The sequence below is a fragment of the Hippopotamus amphibius genome, chromosome 2 (assembly GCF_030028045.1).
Source record: "Hippopotamus amphibius kiboko isolate mHipAmp2 chromosome 2, mHipAmp2.hap2, whole genome shotgun sequence".
In the NCBI taxonomy this organism is placed as follows: Eukaryota; Metazoa; Chordata; class Mammalia; order Artiodactyla; family Hippopotamidae; genus Hippopotamus; species Hippopotamus amphibius.
Window position 1 is genome coordinate 113,846,038 of NC_080187.1, and position 20,619 is coordinate 113,866,656.

The window sequence follows — 20,619 nt, forward strand, 5'->3', positions numbered from 1 at the left end:
GACTATTAAAAGAGACAAGGAAGGACACTACATAATGATCAAGGGATCCATCCAAGAAGAACATATCACAATGGTAAATATCTATGCCCCCAATATAGGAGCACCTCAATACATAAGGCAAATGCTAACAGCTATAAAAGGGGACATCGACAGTAACACAATAATAGTGGGAGACTTGAACACCCCACTTACATCAATGGACAGATCATCCAAACAGAAAATAAATAAAGACACACAAGCTTTAAATGACACATTAGACCATCTCGACTTAATTGATATCTATAGGACATTCCATGCAAAAACGACAGACTACACTTTCTTCTCAAGTGCACACGGAACATTTTCCAGGATAGATCACATCTTGGGTCACAAATCAAACCTCAGCAAATTCAAGAAAATTGAAATCATATCAAGCATCTTCTCAGACCACAACGCCATGAGACTAGATATCAATTACAGGAAAAACACGGCAAAAAAGACAAACACATGGAGGCTAAACAATTCACTCTTAAACAACCAAGGAATCACTAAAGAAATCAAAGAGGAAATCAAAAAATATCTAGAAACAAATGACAACGAAAACACAACAACCCAAAACCTATGGGACGCAGCAAAAGCAGTTCTAAGAGGGAAGTTTATAGCAATACAGTCCTACCTTAAGAAACAAGAAAATGATCGAATGAACAACCTAACCTTACACCTCAAACAATTAGAGAAAGAAGAACAAAGAAACCCCAAAGTGAGCAGAAGGAAAGAAATCATAAAGATCAGAGCAGAAATAAATGAAAAAGAAAGGAAGGAAACCATAAGAAAAATAAATAAAACTAAAAGCTGGTTCTTTGAGAAGATTAACAAAATTGATAAACCATTAGCCAGACTCATCAAGAAAAAAAGGGAGAAGATGCAAATCAACAGAATTAGAAATGAAAAAGGAGAAGTCACAATGGACACCTCAGAAATACAAAACATCATGAGAGACTACTACAAGCAACTATATGCCAATCAATTGGATAACCTGGAAGGAATGGATACATTCTTAGAAAAATACAATCTTCCAAGACTGAACCAGGAAGAAATAGAAACCATGAACAGACCAATCACAAGTATGGAAATTGAGGCAGTGATTAAAAATCTCCCAACACACAAAAGCCCAGGACCAGATGGGTTCACAGGTGAATTCTATCAAACATTTCGAGAAGAGTTAACACCTATCCTTCTCAAACTCTTCCAAAATATTGCAGAAGGCGGAGCACTCCCAAACTCATTCTATGAGGCTACCATCACCCTGATACCAAAACCAGGCAAAGATGTCACAAAAAAAGAAAACTACAGACCAATATCACTGATGAATATAGATGCAAAAATCCTCAACAAAATACTAGCTAACAGACTCCAACAGCACATTAAAAAAATCATACACCATGATCAAGTGGGGTTTATCCCTGGGATGCAAGGATTCTTCAATATACGCAAATCAATCAACGTGATACATCATATCAACAAATTGAAGGATAAAAACCATATGATCATCTCAATAGATGCAGAAAAAGCTTTTGATAAAGTTCAACATCCATATATGATCAAAGCTCTCCAGAAAATGGGCATAGAAGGAAATTACCTCAACATAATAAAAGCCATATATGAAAAACCAAAAGCCAACATCGTTCTCAATGGGGAAAAACTGGAAGAATTCCCTCTAAGAACAGGAACAAGACAAGGGTGTCCACTCTCACCATTATTATTCAACATAGTTTTGGAAGTTTTAGCCACAGCAATCAGAGAAGAAAAAGAAATCAAAGGAATCCAAATTGGAAAAGAAGAAGTCAAATTGTCACTCTTTGCAGATGACATGATATTATATATAGAAAACCCTAAAGACTCTACCAGAAAACTGCTAGCACTCATTGATGAGTTTAGTCAAGTAGCAGGATACAGAATTAATGCACAGAAATCTCTTGCATTCCTATACACTAACAACGGAAGAGCAGAAAGAGAAATTAAGGAAACTCTCCCATTCACCATTGCAACAAAAAAATCAAATACCTAGGAATAAACCTGCCTAAGGAGGCAAAAGATCTGTATGCAGAAAACTTTAAGACATTGATGAAAGAAATCAAAGACGACACAAACAGATGGAGGGACATACCACGTTCCTGGATTGGAAGAATCAACATAGTGAAAATGACTGTACTACCCAAAGCAATTTACAGATTCAATGCAATCCTGATCAAATTACCAATGGCATTTTTCACAGAACTAGAGCAAGAAATCTTACGATTTGTATGGAAACACAAAAGACCCCGAACAGCCAAAGCAATTTTGAGAAGGAAAAATGGAGTTGGTGGAATCAGGCTTCCTGACTTCAAACTATACTACAAGGCCATAGTGATCAAGACTGTATGGTACTGGCACAAAAATAGAAAGGAAGATCAATGGAATAGAATAGAGAATTCAGAAGTAAGCCCAAACACATATGGGCACCTTATCTTTGACAAAGGAGGCACGAGTATACAATGGCAAAAAGACAGCCTCTTCAATAAGTGGTGCTGGGAAAATTGGACAGCAACATGTAAAAGAATGCAATTAGAACACTTCCTAACACCACACACAAAAATAAACTCCAAATGGATTAAAGACCTACATGTAAGGCCAGACACTATCAAACTCCTAGAGGAAAACATAGGCAGAACACTCTATGACATCCATCAAAGCAACATCCTTTTTGACCCACCTCCTAGAATCATGGAAATAAAATCAAGAATAAACAAATGGGACCTCATGAAACTTAAAAGCTTTTGCACAGCAAAAGAAACCATAAACAAGACTAAAAGGCAACCCTCAGAAAGGGAAAAAAAAATTGCCTATGAAACAACGGACAAAGGATTAACCTCCAAAATATACAAGCAGCTCATGAAGCTTAATACCAAAAAAGCAAATAACCCAATCCACAAATGGGCTGAAGACCTAAATAGACATTTCTCCAAAGAAGACATACAGATGGCCAACAAACACATGAAAAGATGCTCAACATCACTCATCATCAGAGAAATGCAAGTCAAAGCCACAATGAGGTATCACCTCACACCAATCAGAATGGCCATCATCACAAAATCTGGAAACCACAAATGTTGGAGAGGGTGTGGAGAAAAGGGAACTCTCCTGCACTGTTGGTGGGAATGTAAGTTGGTACAGCCACTATGGAAAACAATTTGGAGGTTCCTTAAAAAACTACAAATAGAACTACCATATGATCCAGTAATCCCACTCTGGGGCATATACCCAAAGAAAACCATAATCCCAAAAGAAACATGTACCATAATGTTTATTGCAGCACTATTTACAACAGCCAGGACATGGAAGCAACCTAAATGCCCATCAACAAATGAATGGATACAGAAGATGTGGCATATATATACAATGGAATATTACTCAGCTATAGAAAGGGATGAGATGGAGCTATATGTAATGAGGTGGATAGAACTACAATCTGTCATACAGAGTGAAGTAAGTCAGAAAGAGAAGGACAAATATTGTATGCTAACTCACATATACGGAATCTAAAAATGGTACTGATGAACTCAGTGACAAGAACAAGGATGCAGATACAGAGAATGGACTGGAGAACTCGAGGTATGGGAGGGGGCAGGGGGTGAAGTGGAAACTGAGACGAAGCGAGAGAGTAGCACAGACATATATATACTACCAACTGTAAAATAGTCAGTGGGAAGTTGTTGTATAACAAAGGGAGTCCAACTCGAGGATGGAAGATGCCTTAGAGGACTGGGGCGCGGCGGGTGGGGGGGACTCGAGGAGGGGGAGTCAAGGAAGGGAGGGAATACGGGGATATGTGTATAAAAACAGATGACTGAACCTGGTGTACCCCCAAAAATATAATTAAAAAAAAAAAGGGAACGATTACGTATATTAGAGATTTAATAGATATTTGCTGATACATTAACAAAATACTTTATAACCTTGACTATAAGCTCCAATGTAGAAGGAATTATGCTGCATATGTAGTTATGTGGCCTGGGGACCTAGAGATTGGTATGGGCAGTTTAGATCAATATTTAGATTGGCCTTCAGAGTTCAAGGATAGAAAAAAAAAAAAATCATTGAAGATCCCAAAGAGTGTTTGTTTATGTGGGTTATATTATAGATGTTTACCATACTAGAATTAAGACCAAGAAATGTTAAACTATTTAATATTAATTCATTGAAAAATAGCAATAACAGGCTCAAGGTTTTTTCATTCAATGCTAATATAAAACCTATTTGTTTAAAATAATATATTTTGTAAAAGAGAAAAGAATTTAGTTGAGAAGGGCTATTTTGAATGTTTGCAGTTCTCTTTAATGTCTGGCTTAATAGAAGACAACTGGATTGGGACATGTTTCCACATTCAGCCTGTTGTGGTATCACATGTCATGTAGCTTCTGGAAAACTCCCCTATACATTTGTGAGAAGATGAGTGTGAAAAACGCAATACTGTCATAGAGCAGGTGTTGGCAAACTATGGCCCTGGGGCCAAACCTGGCCCACTGCCTGCTTTGTAAGTAAAGTTGTGTTGGAACACAGAGGAGCCCATTATGACTTACCTGTTGTCTGTGGCTGCTCTCACCCTATAAAAGCAAAGTCGAGTGGTTATGACAGAGACCAGAGACATGCATAACCTAAAATATGTATCTGGCCTTTTTCAGAAAAAGTTTGCTGGCCCTTGTTTTATTTATTTATTCATTTATTTATATATTTATTTGGAGAACTTTATTACTTTTGGGCTGCTTTGGGTCTTCATTGCTGTGCATGGGCTTCTCTAGTTGTGGAGAGCGAGGGCTCTCTTTGTTGTGGTGTATGGGCTTCTCATTGCGGTGACTTCTCTTGAGCACAGGCTGTAGGTGTGCGGGCTTCAGTTCTTGCAGCATGCAGGCTCAGTAGTTGTGGCACACGGGCTTAGTTGCTCCTTGGCATGTGGGATCATCCCGGACCAGGGATTGAATCCATGTGCCCTGCATTAGCAGGCGGATTCTTAGCCACTGTGCCACCAGGGAAGGTCCCTGGCCCCTGTTTTAGATTATTATGAATAGAGTTTTGACTTCTTGGATTTCTGAAAAGGGTTCAGAAACCTGCAAGTGTCCCAGACTGCACTTCATCAATGCCTTTTGTCCTGCCGTCCGTGCTTTTTCTTGCATCTCCACGTTGATTCACGCATTCATCAAATGTCTCTGGACTCCTTGGGAACACCTGGTGCTTGTCTCAAGGAGCCCCCAGTCTAGAGGGGGCAGGCAGGGAGGCAGTGAAAAGCACCTTGATGGAGGATTGCAGAGGACCCCTGAAGACAGAGCTGGGGAGTTGAGTTGACAAGGTAGAGGTGGGAAAGGAGAAGTGACTTTTCTGGCAGAGGGAAAGCAACACTTTTAAGGACTTTCAGTGTTCTGGTTTGTGTGGAGCACAGAAATCCATCCACACCCCAATGTCCTGTCCTCTGGTGCCATGGGAGGGGGTGATACCTGGACTTGGCTGATGACTTTCAACATGGCCAGAGTCACCCCATCCAGCAGGGCTGCCACAGTTCCTTCTACCAGGTGCCCGCCTTTCCCTGGGGCAGCAGAGGACCTCTTCCTTCTATCTACAGACTCCCCCAGCCCCCACCCACCAAAGAGACACTGTAGGATGAATGCTGTGCTCCTTGGGATCAGCCCTCCAACAGAAAGAAGTGGGACCCCACAAACGCCATGTGCACCTCGTAGGAAGTGGTGTATTAGGGCACTCACACTTGACCTTGGCATTTTGATATCTGTAAGAATAGTTTTGTCACAATGGAAGCTTGAGAAGGTTTGTGTGTGTCCCTTGATAAGAAGCCCTTACTGCAAAGACTCCAGCTTTGTACACTGAGGAAGAGCTGAAAGACACCTGGGCCCTGGGGTTGGAAAAGGCAACAATTTCATAGGTACCAGTGTGAGCTGGCTCCCTTACCAAGTGAGGTGATGCTTCCTAGAATGTAGAGATAAGATGAGCTGTGTAGCAAAAGCCTCTGTAATATAGTAAAACCTGGCTTTCAAGGGGTGTGCAGCAAACGAGGTAACTGCCATGCAGGGCAATCAATTGGACCCATGTGAGGACAAAACAGGGTGGCTCTTGTTGGCAATCTCTGCAGTCGCCCACACAGAGACCTGGAGATGACTTCTGATAACTGCAGGTCAGTTGGCACTTGTGCGGCCCTTCCTATACTAGAAAAAACTATTGGGGTTTGATGAGCAACTACGGAAGGACACAGCTCCTATGACAATCACTTAATTCTTGTTGCACCATTATACACTTGTTTCAAAGATTTTACCCACCAAATAAAGGTTGTTTCGTCTACTGTTTCAGGAACAAAAATAATCAGAAGATATTAGAATAAACTAGCCTTAAACTGGAAACTACCCAAATGCCCATCAACAGTAGGATGGATAAATCAATGGTGGCATTTTCATGCAGTGGAATACTACTCAGCAATAAAAGGGAATCACCTATAACAACACCATCAAAATGGGTAGGCTCCCTCCCTCTCTCCTTCCTTCCCTCCTTCCTTCCTCTTTTTTCTTCCTTGCCTTTCATGTCTATTCATAAATTTAAATTTGTAATTTGATTAAAAATTAAGATATTGCTGTACATGTATTAAAAACCATTTCTTTATACACCTTTGTGGTTTATTTTACTTTCCTTTTTGATAAATACAAATAGTTACTAAGATCTACTCTTTTGATGATTTCCCAGCTCTCTAACTAATGTGCTATCTTAAACCTAACAGGCCCAAACAATTCATCCTCTAACACCCCACCCCTAGGACTACGTACCATCTTGTCCATTTACAGAGTTCATTTACTAAGCCACTGGCACAGCTAGGAGGTGGATCTGCTCTGGGAGAAGTTTTAGGCACAGGTCAAGGAAAAAAAGAGCTGGAACTGAAGCAGCCAAGAGAGATGCACATGTTTAATGAATGTTACAGGGACATCCCAGGAGTGGACCGACTGCTTGGAATCATCAGAACAGCTGGCCATGCTCAGCCCACTGCTGCCCCCACCCTGGATGCAGGAGTCAGGACTTTTCTGTTAAAGGGAAGCTAACAAGTTGGCATCGGCTGTGTTCTGTCTCAAGGTTTGGGAAAGCAAGACATCCAGATTCCAAAGACAAATGAAGCAGCCCTGCAGAGGGAAGCAGAGGCTTGGGGGCTCCTAGCTGAGGTTTCTGCCCTGTTTTCCAATGGATGGTCTACCTCCTCTGCTTCCTTACAGTGACTTGGCCCTTTCCTCTGGCTATCTCCATTTTGTCCCTTATAACCAAGAGTCCTAAGCATGCCATATTTTAATAAGGCAAAATATCCGCCCATTGGATATACCTAATCATGTAGTAGAGACTGCCCATCAGGAGGGAAGGACTGGCTTTCAAATCCTTTCATCTAATACAGGGTGTTTCACACTTTTATCTTTCAACAAGCCACAGAAAGGAAAAAAAAAATACATTTACACTGGGGTCCATTTTGTATACATACACGACACATGAACAGATGAAACACTGTAATGAAAGTTTGTTAAGACAGTAGGTACCTTTACTGTACGTGATACATCTCAGCTCCCTTCCCTTCTCTTCAATTTACTCTCTCCTGTTAGATTCAAATAGAAAAGGTAGTTGTTAACCTACTAAATTAATTTTAGGATCTGTGGTTGGTTGTGCCCTGTAGACTGAAAAATACTGCTTTGATCATCTCATCTATGCTTACCATCCAATGCGCTGAGTCCAATACCGTGTCTCATAAGGTTTTCTTACATAGCGAGGCAGAAAAGGAACCAACAACCAGTATGAGTATGTCTGCTTGTTTGGGGTCTATTTCCCATCATAGAAGATCAGACTGGGCCTGACTGTGAGCTCATGGCCTCTGTCAGTTTAGTGGTAGAAAGCTCCCCAGGAGACTGGGCATTTACAAAAGTGAATTTCTGACTCTGCAAACCTGAGGGTCCAGCCCTAGACTTGGCATCCTCTCTCAGTCTGGGGACATGCAACCACCAGTACTGTCAATGCTTCATTTTAATATCACCTTCTCTGGGAACTTTCTGTTAGGGGCTGAATTACGTCCCCTCAAATTCATATGTTGAAGTCCTAACCCCTGCCCCCAGCACCCCAGAAAGTTACTGTATTTGGAGGTAAGGCCTTTACAGCCCAGTGCCCTTCTGTCCTCACAGGCAAGTGCCCTTTCATGGTTCCACAGGGTGTTTGGAGGGTGAAGCTGGGATAGTTGGGTCCAGGAATATGGGGTGGGGGCACACTGACAGTGGCCAGTGCAGGACCCTGTCTCAAAATAATGCTTAAACACTTAGGATTATGAGAAAAATCTATTTCATTGAAAATCCTGGTTAGAACGTAAGAAATGAATTTTCGATGTAGTAATATTGATGCTTCTTTATTAACACTGTAAAGAAGCCCTAGAAGTGGGTCTAATGGTCACTGTAATTTTATTTTATTTATTTAACTTATTTTTTTTAATTAATTAATTAATTTATTTAATTTATTGGCTGCATTGGGTCTTCGTTGCTGCAGGCTTTCTCTGGTTGTAGGGCGCAGGGGCCACTCTTCGTTGCTGTGTCCAGGCTTCCCATTGCGGTGGCTTCTCTTGTTGCAGAGCATGGGCTCTAGGCACGTGGGCTTCAGTAGTTGCAGCACGTGGGCTTCAGTAGTCGTGGTGCGTTGGCTCTAGAGCGCAGGCTCAGTAGTCACGGCACACGGGCCTAGCTGCTCCGCGGCATATGGGATCTTCCCGGCCCAGGGCTAGAACCCATGTCCCCTGCATTAGCAGACGGATTCTTAACCACTGCACCACCAGGGAAGCCCAGTCACTGTAATTGTAAATAGTGATGAGCTCAAACAGTAATCCAGGGTGAGACGAGACATCGGAGATTTCTGTTATTGACAAAGCCACTGTGTTGCACGGATGCTGCTGTGGGTTGCTACCGGCATTCATAGTAGAAGGAAATGCTAACTTGTAGTTAGAAGCTAGTGAAAATGAGTGAGTTAGTTAGCTGGTTAGTTAGCTAGTAATTTTTTTCCATCCACATTCTCGGTCCCCTGAATTTTGCCCATGGACTGCATGGTAGAGCCTCTGGCCCACGCAGACATGATCGTACAATGCAAGACACAGCTTACAAGTGGCAGCTTCCCAACACACTTCCCTGCTGGGGAGGGCGTCCCCCAGGGCAGGTGCACCCTTGATGTTTCTCCTGAAGACACAGTTTCCTCCTGACGTCCTACTGGCACCCTCGCCATCTAACCCCTGGACCAAGGTCTCCAGCTTTGATCAAACACACAGATGCCTGGGTCTGCAGAGTCCAGGCTGCATTACATACTGCAGGACAGAAGGAACAGCTCACCGGGCTGAAACCCGGATGGATTGGAAACAGCTGGTTGGAACAGCGTGAGAAGTACCAGGGCGCCGTGGTTGGCCTCACACGCACAGATGCATGCATAATCAAGAATTCCAGAATAGTGGGAAACACTCGCTCTTCAGGCAGCGGCAGCAGCCCACATGGCCAGGGGGCAGAGGGGCCTTCCCTCCACACAGCACAGTTGTGTAGACAAGGCCCCGCTGGGCAGAGGAGGAGTGTGGGGAGGAGCAGTACCTCGGTTCAATCCTGAAAAATGATGGGAAATGACTCAGTCAAGTTCAGAAGAACACATTGACCGCTGCTTGACTGGGGCTCAAGGCAGGACTCACATTTCTAGCAAAGTCTGCAAAAGCATATGAAGTGAAATAATGGAGAACAGATTGAAAACCGGCCCGAGACGAGGGGGAGTGCCAGGGGTCAGAGTTCAGGCAGCGTTTCTGGAAAGAGAATAAAGAGCATGTTTCTCGGTTCTAATTTTCACATGCCTGAACTATGCAACCAGACAAATATTTGTGGATGTCCTCCAGCGTTGCAGAGCCTGTCATGGGAGCCCGAGGAGGAATGCTCCTGCATACCAGTCTCCCTGCCGGCCCCAGATTGCCCTGAGGTTCACCCTAGCTCTCAGGAACCCCAATTTCCCAAAGGAAGCAGCAGTGCAGCCCAGACTGTCTGCTTCCCTGGGTTAGGCTCCTCCCACCTCCCACCACCTCTGAGCCCTCAGCGTGTGCTCCGAGCTGCGGGTCACTAGGCTTTGGGGGAGGGGACATGGGGTCTGGACACTCAGTTAAGGGCTCAGCAGACTCAGGGGGAAGATGGGGGATGAGCACACATTTGCCCACAGTGCATCTGGCTGTCACAGTGCGAGGCTGAGCCTGAGAGAGCTAGCACAGCTGGGCAGATGGCTCACTTTCCTGCCATACGATGTCTGCAGTTGTGTAAACCCAGGAACGTGGGAATTCCACGGACCTGACTTTGGCCCAAAGGGCAGAAGCCCAATATGACGTATCCGTCTATGACTTGATTCAAATAGCTGCTTAATAAAGACACCAGAGAGGCTGCTGCATCCTCCTGGCTATCTACTGATTGGACCACACTGTCCACTCTAAGACACACAATTTTTCACAATCTGACATTTCTGAAACCCAAATGCTGCCACCAGCCAGGAGGTGAATTGTGGCATCATTGAAGGAGCAATAGCTCTGTCATTTGTGTTGGTGATGGCACTAATAGCTAAGGTTTAATTAAATCTGGGTGTCTCTGGTTTTTACTGAAAAGTCACATCGCCATGCACGTTGAAAGGAAAATTTGTTTTCAGCATATAAGGTCACCTGAGGGGTACACTGCCCAACAATGCAATTGAAATTAGAGGACAGAGGCACATCTCTTAGGCCTGACTCTTGTACACTACCTAAGGGTGGAAACTCCCTCTTTAGAAACCTCCAGGGGCTTCCCTGGTGGCGCAGTGGTTAAGAATCCACCTGCCAATTCAAGAGGTACAGGTTCAATCCCTGGTCCAGGAGGATCCCACATGCCATGGAGCAACTAAGCCCATGAGCCGCAACTACTTAGTCTGTGCTCTAGAGCCCATGAGCCACAACTACTGAGCCCTGTGCTGCAGCTAGTGAAGCCCACATGCCTAGAGCCCGTGCTCCACAACAAGAGAAGCCACTACAATAAAAAGCCCACGCACTGCAATGAAAAGTAGCCCCCACTCTCCGCAACTACAGAAAATATACAGCAATGAAGACCCAATTCAGCCAATAATTAATTAAATAAATAAATAAAAGAAACCTCCAGATGATTTCTAGCGATAGCTAATTCAAACAAAAAGATAGCAAGACTTTGGACTCAACTAATCAGAGCTAATTTTCGCAGCCCCAATCAAAAAAATCCTCAGTGAAAAATACTGGATTACAAAATAACGTACAGTTAATGTGGAGTTTTCTTTTTCCCAAACAGATGTTCTTAAGTTGATAATGCACTGGACTTGTTAGAAACAAGGAAATGTCACAGTTCTGGAAGACATGTTTTGAGATATGTTGCATAGCTTCCGGGTGGTTCCTGCTCTGCTTTCTCTCCCAGAGACCTGCCCTCCACTCCACCACCTGGAAAGTGGTTCTGAAGTAAGCATCTGATCATCTCACTCTGGTGTGAATTCCAGCAATGGGTCTGCAGATTTCCAAGTCAGGGGTTCTTTTCTTCACACCCCAGTGCCCTGAAGATGCTTTGAAATTGTAGACACAATTGTATTTTTTAAAAGGTATATTTATTTATTTATTTATTTAATTTATTAGCTGCATTTGGGTCTTCGTTGCTGCACATGGGCTTTCTCTAGTTGCTGAGAATGGGGGTTACTCTTCATTGTGGTATGCGGGCTCCTCATTGCGATGGCTTCTCTTGTTGCGGAGCATGGGCTTCGATAGTTGCGGCTCATGGGCTCTAGAGCACAGTCTCAATTGTTGTGGCATATGGGCTTAGTTGCTCCATCCCCAGCATGTGGGATCTTCCTAGAGCAGGGCTCGAACTCATGTCCCCTGCATTGACAGAGAGATTCTTAACCACTGTGCCACCTAGGAAGTCTGACGCAATTGTATTTATGAACATCATTTCAAGGAATGTAGCCATAGCTTTGTTCAGATTCTCAAAGAGGTTTGGTCCCAGACCTCCAAATGAGGTGCAGAAAAGAATCCTCATTCCTTTACATGCATATGAGACCATCCACAACTTGGACCTTCTGCTGCCTGACTTTCTCCCTTGCATTCTATCAATCCAACCACCATGGAGCACTTGTAATTCTTTGAATGTGCTAGGGTATGTAATGGTTTCATATTACTGTACCTGCAGCACCTTCTGGAATGTTCTCCCCATACAGCTTGCTTGCCCTTGCCAGCTGGCACTCTTCTTCATCCTTCAACGCTCCCTCCAGGTATGACTCCCTCTGTGCAACTTTGGTCAACCGCCTGGAGAGAACCGGCTTCTCCCTGATAGAGCTTCAGCATCATCCACACAGATCTGTTACTGAGCAGGTCACGGCCCCAAAATCCTGCTCTGTCCACCACGACTGTATTTTTCCTCTCTGTGTCCCAGCACACTACTGGCCACACAGCCGGTCTCAATAAACACATGTAGGAGAAATGAATCTTTCCAGTAACTATGAATACTTTTCCCTCTGGAATTCCCAGATTACTTTCTCTTGACTTCATGAAGCCGGTATGATAGTTATTTGCATGCAGTTTTTACCTGTCTCTGCAGAGCAGAGGATATTTGAGGGCAGGCAGTACCTGTGGTCCAGCTTTGTAACCTGTACAGGTTCCCACACAGGATCAGGATCCGTTCTGAGTGGGATTTCTCATGCATCCCTGCACAATACTTCATTATGGTGCTGGAGATGTGTAGCCTACCTGGCTCGACTTTCAATTGCCTTAACCTGCTCGCATCAGAATTTTTTAAGAAAACATGAGGCTAATACATCATTTGTTTTCTGCTAAGATATTTGTTATAACATTTCTCAGCCTTCAGCCATTTCAGAATCAAAGATTTTCTGAAACCTCAAAAAGTTGAATATAAGTACCCATCCTGGCACAGGAAATCCTTGTTTTAAATCTTCATTTTAAAAAAGATCAACAGAAAAGCCAATGACAGGGGAAAGGCATATTTTAAGTTCAGAGACAACCTGCTGTGTTGCACAGCTATCGCTTTACTAATTGTGCCCCCAACAGACATGGCCATTGGACATTCCTTCTTCGAAAAAGGACCAGAAACACTTGAGGCATAAGACCTTAAAATTGCTTCTAGGTCTCCTGTGTTAATTAGCCCAAGACCTTTCCTCCACCCCTCTTAGCATGCCTGCAGAGCAAGACACAAAAAGGTGAGCTTCAGGTCAGACGATACCGGGCTTTGCTCTCAGCAGTCATGGCCAGGCTAGTCTGAAGGCTCGCTCCTGTAGTCAGAACCCTGGCTCCCAGGCTTGAGAGACCAGATGCCCTTTCCTGGAGGTGACCACTCACCAGTACTCACTGGGGTGGGGGTGGGCTGACCAGAAGGCTCTGGGGACCCTGAAGGATTCTCTGGTTCGGAAAATGCAGGGGTATTTCCATCATTTCTACACTGTTGGGAACATGGCTCTGGTAATAACTGATAAATTCTCCAGTCTGGGCAGGCAGCAGGCCACCACCAGAGAACTGGGGCTGATGATGAAGGAGCCACCAGGGTGAATGGTGACTTATGTCTGATTTGCAAAAGGGAGCAAACTCTGATTTTCCTTTACCACTAGCTGGTATACTCTACCTGTCCCTCTTAGCTGAGCATTTCTATGGTATTTGTGGTAGCCAGCTATCATGATGGTCCCCAATGAACCCTACCTCCTGGTTTTCACACCCTTGTCGAGTCGCCTCTAACAGGGTGCCAGGTAGGTCTCTGTGACCACGCATACAGTGTAAGTGATGACATGACACTGATGTGAAGAGGTCAGAGGAGAAACATGACTTCTGTCTTGGGGCTAGCCATCCTGCTGTCTCATCACTTGCACTGCGGGAAGCCAGTGATCATTTCGTGAGCAGCTCTATAGTCTGGCCTGTGTGGGATAGAACTGAAGCCTCGGGCCAACAGTCAGTGAGGAGCTGAGGCATGGGGGCAGCAGTTTACACTCGAATCCTCAGATGACACGGAGGCCTAGCTGGCAGCTGGCAGCATATGTAATTAAGGTCTCTGATCAGTTGACTTTGAATTAATGGAAGGAGATTATTCTGGGTGGGACTGACCTAATCAGGCAAGCCCTTTAGAAGAACTGGGTCCTCCCTGACCTCAGAGAGTTTCTCTGGCTGCCACATTGTGAGGAACCCTCTGGAAGGGTCCACAGGACCAAGCATGGAGTTCAGGATGCTGAAGAAAGTCCCCAGTCAACCGCCAGCAAGGAAACGGGGACCTTGGTCCTATAACTCCAAGGAGCTGAATTCTGGCAACAGCCAGTGAGCTTGGAAAGGGACTCCGAATTTCAGAAAGGCATGCAGCCAGGCGATGCCTAGGTTGCAGACCTGAGAGTAAGAGTGCCTGGCCACACGGTGCCCAGACTCCTGACCCAAGGAAGCTGTGAGATAAGGAACGTGTGCTGTTTTATGTTGCTAAGTTTGTGGCAATTTGTTACACAGTAGAAAATTAACATACCAACCAGGCCAAAGTGCAAGGAAGTTGTAGATGAACTCCTGATGAGCAGAGCATGATGGGGAAAAGTGGAGAGACACCTGGAGAACACCGAGTACAGCACCTTAGGGGACCTGGCTACCCCAAAGACAACACTGCCTACCCCCCTTTCCAAAGATTCCAAGCTGGGGAATCAAGTAGGTTCTATAGTACTTTGGTCACTTTGGTCTTGACCAAGGCCCGGAGGCAGGGCAGGGCATCTGCTAAGGCCACTAGGGTCAATGCCCCTCCTGATATTCTGGCATGTTCCGTCCAGCCCTGTAGATAAAGCCTCAGGAGATAAGTCCTGGAGCAATGTAAGGCTCTGCAGCATCTTGCCCCACTGCTGACTTATGGGGCACCCCTGCCCTTTCCCACCTGGATGTAGGCCTTCTTTATCTTAGGGTCGGTCTTGAGCCTCAGCTCACTCCAGGTACCAAACCCTGTGTGACTCATAACCCTTTCTGGTGACCCAGCTCAAAGCAGCTTACACAAATAAGTGATTCACTTGCTCATACATCTGGGAACATCCAGGGGTGGGTTGGCCCCAGGCCCACAGGCCCAGGGACAGAGGAGGTCTTGGAATGCTCTGTCCCATCTCTGCTTGGCTCTTCTTGGTTTCATTTCCTGACTTCATACAGTGGCGGGGATGTGGCTACAAGCAGATCCAGCATCACGTCCTTCCAACATTGATCTGACATGCAAGACAAAGGTCTTTTTCTCTGTCACCGTATTGAAAAATCCCAATGCTTTAGGTCACATACTGCCCCTGAACCAGGCACTGTGGCCAGGGCAGTGGGATATACAGCCCAGTTATGTACCACCAATATGGCCAGATGTTGAGAACATGTAATTGGCCGTTATCTAAACTCATCTGTCAGCATGGTGGAGGGGAGCTGTTCCCATAGAAACACAGATAACATACGCATTTCTCTGATATATTTTTTAACTTACTGATCTCAGTTTGTCAACATGTGCTCATCGTGCACATTTGCTATCAGTTGGAAGAAGAGCTTCTCTTCATCAGAGTGCTTGCTGGTACCAACGCCATGTACAGCACTCCATTTCTGCTGCCTTTCACTGGGGGTTTGGGATGGGTGTGCTTCTGGGCCTCGAGGAGTTAAGGGTGTATCTCAGTGCCATCCTCTCCTCACTCCTTCATGCCATCAGGCTTACTGCCATCCTTCCACTTGCCTGCCTCTGGGCAGCCCTCGGCCATACCTCATGGGCTCACCAATGCCAGATGCTTGTACGCTCAGTGGTACCCCCAGTGCTGCCCTCCTGTCTCTGTCACGACTTTTGTATGGTCTTCCTCTGACTGGAGCTCCTGTAATGTCTATGGCTCATTGCACCAGCTCCTTGGCAGTGATTATGTGCCAAGTGGCCAGCAGTGACATTGATTCATTTAAATTTTTTCAGTGCCAAGCAGAGTGACTTAAAAAAAAACACTCCTAATCTCCCAATCCATCCCACCTCCCCTTTCCCCTCTTGATGTCCATATGTTTGTCCTCTACATCTTTGTCTCTATTTCTGCTTTGCAAATGGTTCATCTGTACCATTTTTCTAGATTCTACATATATGCATTAATATATGATATTTGTTTTTCTCTTTCTGACTTACTTCACTCTGTATGACAGTCTGTAGGCCCATCCATGTCTCTACAAATGACCCAATTTCGTTCCTTTTTATGGCTGAGTAATATTCCATTGTATATATATATATACACCACATCCTCTTTATCCATTGGGATTGACATAAATACACTACTATGTGTAAAATAGATAACTAATGAGAACCTGCTGTGTAGCACAAGGAACTCTACTCAGTGCTCTGTGGTGACCTAAATGGGAAGGAAATCCAAAAAAGAGGGGATGTATGTATACTTATAGCTGATTTACTTTGCTGTAGAGCAGAAACTATACCCCAATTAAAGCAACTATAAAGCAACTATACCCCAATTTAAAAAACAACAAAAACAAAAACACTGGCAGAAGCCAACACCCACTTGTGAATCTGAATAGCTAAGATGAACGGGAATCTGAGAAACAACCCATAACGAGATCCCCTAAAGGGCAGAAGTCCAGCAAAACTTCTAATTCAGAACATGGTTTATTTCAAGGTTAAAACAATGAACTGTATCCATCTGTGCACAGCCTGCTCTGCCCTATCAGCAATAAGCATTTTCATGTATCATTTATTCAAAAGCTTTATACCTGCGATACAAGCAAAGACAAGTGCTGGTTAGCTGGGGCCTTGCCCACCTATCAAGTCACTCTCATCAGGAAGGCCGGTCCCCCATGCACGGTTTAATTGTCTCAGGGCCGAGGCCCCAGCCTTGCAGTTCTGAGGGCTCTGTAAAGTACACTGGAGTACAGTGGTGTGTTAGTCTGCTAGGGCTGTCCGCAGAAAGGGTGGCTCAAACCACAGATGCTCATTTTCTCATAGTTCTGAAGCCGGACGTCCAGGATCAACGTGCCGGTCTGGCTGGTTTCTTCCGAGGCCTTTTTCCTTGGTTCTTGGCCCATCATCGTCCCATGTTTGGGAACCACTGTCCTACACACCACACCTAGACCTTGTTACCAAAATGATTCAGGGCAATAGCAATGCTTGAAAAAATGATGTAGAAAAAAAAAAAATCCACGGAAAGAGAAGAGAATGGGAAGGAATGTTAATAGTAGATTCAGAAATTTCCATTTATTTTTTGAAGCTGGAGAATAAATCACAGGTTTTGTTGGAGGAGAAGGAGCTGACGGCTACAGGCCCAAATGCAAGTCCAGGGGCTGCATGCGGGGAACCTGCCCGGTGGAGCCCTGAGACTGCAGTGTGAAGGGAGGTGGCAGCAAAGGTAGGGATGGTGGTTAACATCTGGTGGGTGGCTGCAGCAGCTGCGCCCCCCCCATGCCACCCCACAGCTCTGCATCTGTGTGTACATGAGACCTGCAGGGGACCCCTAACATGGCCAGCAAAAGGAAAGTTGTCTATGATAGAAATAGCAACGAGGATATGATCCCAATTTTGAAAAATGAAATATGTGTGTGTACATGTATAGACATCTACACACAGAGATGGAAACATGTCATGTGATTATTTCAGTTTTGGTGGGGTTTCAGGGTTTTTTCTTATGCTTTTAAAAGTTGTTCGGAAATGCGTGATGGGAATATATCCATTGTATAATCAGAAAACAAAGATAAACATGTGACACTTTATGAACACACTGCCACAGGTCTGCAGATGGCCTCCTGGCTGTCTGGTCCACCTACCTGGCACGTCCTTGTCCGTGTAGCATCTCTGAAATCCTGCAGCCAGCACTGTGAGGACTCCGTCTGCATCCTCCCCTGTACTCCTCATCCTGGGATGCTCCCACCTGAGGCGGAAATGAAAGAAAGCCCTGGGCTGACTGGGGGCGCGTGACCACGAGCCCCTGAGATGCCGAATCCACACACTGGCAAGCCCTTAAAATGTTGGTTCTCCTGTAAAACAAACATTGGAATTTTCAAGTGTATTTCTCACTTGTGGCTTCTGGTTTATTTCCAGCCCCCACCTCCCCCCGCCCCCCAGCCTGTCTGCAGGCTTGCTGTCAGTAGGAGTATCTTGGTAGGAATCTTCGAGAAGTACCAAGTAGAATAAACTCATTAAGCCATTTAGGGGCTTCTTATTAGTGTCTGCCCAACCTTGCCTATTTCAGGATATACTCCACATGGCGAAATCATGGTGGCCGTAGATAGTGTATGGCCGTGGAGAGGTAGATGTGTTTCCTGGAATCTGGGCTGGTCTGTGAGTGCTTTGGCCTATAAAGGGTGAGTGAATTAACCCTGTGCCAGGTTGGCAGGGCCACCTCGGTCTCCAGGAGCCCTAAGCTGCACTGTGGGGAGCTACACCACCCTACTGGGGACCACACAACCTCAGGGAGAAGGACTCCACCTTCTAGCATGAGGCATGCAAGGGAGGCCATTTCACGCCCTCTGGACCAGCCCGTCCAGCAACTGGACTCTACCACACGGGCCATGTCAAGGCTGCAATGCAGATGGCCCCATTGAACCCCACCCCAAAGCCTGATGCACAAAATTACACTGTAATAAACTGATGATTGTTTTAAGCCTCTAAGTTTCAGGGTGGTTTGTTGCACAGCAGTAGGTGACCAGAGCACCTCTGTAAGGTGGGCATCCGTGCTGGCCAGGGCATCCCCTGGTGGCTGTGGGCCCATTCCCTGCACCATCCTCAACTGGGCCCATCCTCAGGTGGACCCCATCTGCAGCTCTATTTTTGGGTTCTTGACCCTGCCGATGCACCTTGATTCCAAAGGTCATAATATATTCCAGTGGGTTTAGCGAAGGCTACAGGCGATCCTGCAGCTTGAAAAGGCAAACACTAATCCTGCAGTTGTTACCCATGCTAAAAATACACAGCAATTTAAGAGAAAGCAACGTGCCTTAAATTTGGCGCTGTTTATTTTTTTAATGTTTTGTAGAAGCCAAGGAAAGAATTTCATTAGACACGGTGAACATTTGGATAGCTGAGAGCAGCTATGTACTTAATGCCTTTTTGGAGTAGTGAATCTAGTTAGCCAACAGGTGTTTCCTGAGACCCCACATGTCTGATTTTTGCCAGGAGTGGCACTGAGGAGTTGAGCAGGACATCACTCTGGCCTCAGAGGGCCTTGGTCCAGTGCCAGAGATATACCAAGCAACAAAGACTAAATCCCTTCATGGGTAGAGACGAAAGGCCTCACCGATAAAGAAGAAGACTTACTAGCTCGTGGAGTCAAAACTTCCAGGTGAAGCGCAGCAGATGCAGCTTGACTCACAGCCTTTGTGAACATCTCTGTTCACTACTTTGTTCATCTAGGTGACTTTTCCCCTCCAGGATAGATAAGACGACATGGGTGGCCAGTTAGAGAAGGCTCCCCTTTTCATTCTGATAGACAGCACACACTCTGCATCTAAAGCATTTATAGTTTACTAGTCATTGTATGCCCTCTACTGTGAATTTCCTATTCCCATGCTTCAACCATTTATCTTAGTCTGTCTTTTACTTATTGATTTGTAGAAGCAATTTTTATACTCACTGTTGTTAACTCTGTTTTTTTTAATTAATTAATTCATTGGCTGTGTTGGGTTTTCGTTGCTGTGCGTGGGCTTTCTCTAGTTGGGGTGAGCGGGGACTTCTCATTGCAGTGGCTTCTCTTGCTTCAGAGCATGGGCTCTAGGTGCGTGGGCTTCAGTAGTTGTGGTGCACTGGCTTTGTTGCTCCGCGACATGTGGGATCTTCCCGGTCCAGGGATCAAATCCGTGTTCCCTGCATTAGCAGGCAGATTCTTAACCACTGTGCCACCAGGGAAACACAACCCTTTGTTTTTTTTTTTTTTTGTTTTTGTTTTTTGTTTTTTTTTTTTTTTATTATTTTATTTTATTTTTTTGGGGGGTACACCAGGTTCAATCAACTGTTTTTATACACATATCCCCATATTCCCTCCCTTCCTTGACGCCCCCCCCTCGATTCCCCCCCACCCTCCCTGCCCCAGTCCTCTAAGGCATCTTCCATCCTCGAGTTGGACTCCCTTTGTTATACAACAACTTCCCACTGACTATTTTACAGTTGGTAGTATATATATGTCTGTACTACTCTCCCGCTTCTTCTCAGTTTCCCCTTCACCCCCCGCCCCCTCCCATACCTCGAGTTCTCCAGTCCATTCCCTGTATCTGCTTCCCTGTTCTTGTCACTGAGTTCATCAGTACCATTTTTAGATTCCGTATATGTGAGTTAGCATACAATATTTGTCCTTCTCTTTCTGACTTACTTCACTCTGTATGACAGATTGTAGTTCTATCCACCTCATTATATATAGCTCCATCTCATCCATTTTTACAGCTGAGTAATATTCCATTGTATATATATGCCACATCTTCTGTATCCATTCATTTGTTGATGGGCATTTAGGTTGCTTCCATGTCCTGGCTATTGTAAAGAGTGCTGCAATAAACATTATGGTACAAGTTTCTTTTGGGATTATGGTTTTCTTTGGGTA

The 20,619-nt window shown here is 44.9% G+C and overlaps 1 pseudogene; it reads left to right on the forward strand.

Moving 5' to 3' along the window:
• The first annotated feature begins 18,302 nt into the window (after positions 1 to 18,302).
• The window catches only part of LOC130844416 (microtubule-associated proteins 1A/1B light chain 3B-like), a 39,154-nt pseudogene continuing 36,837 nt past the window's right edge, over positions 18,303 to 20,619 (forward strand).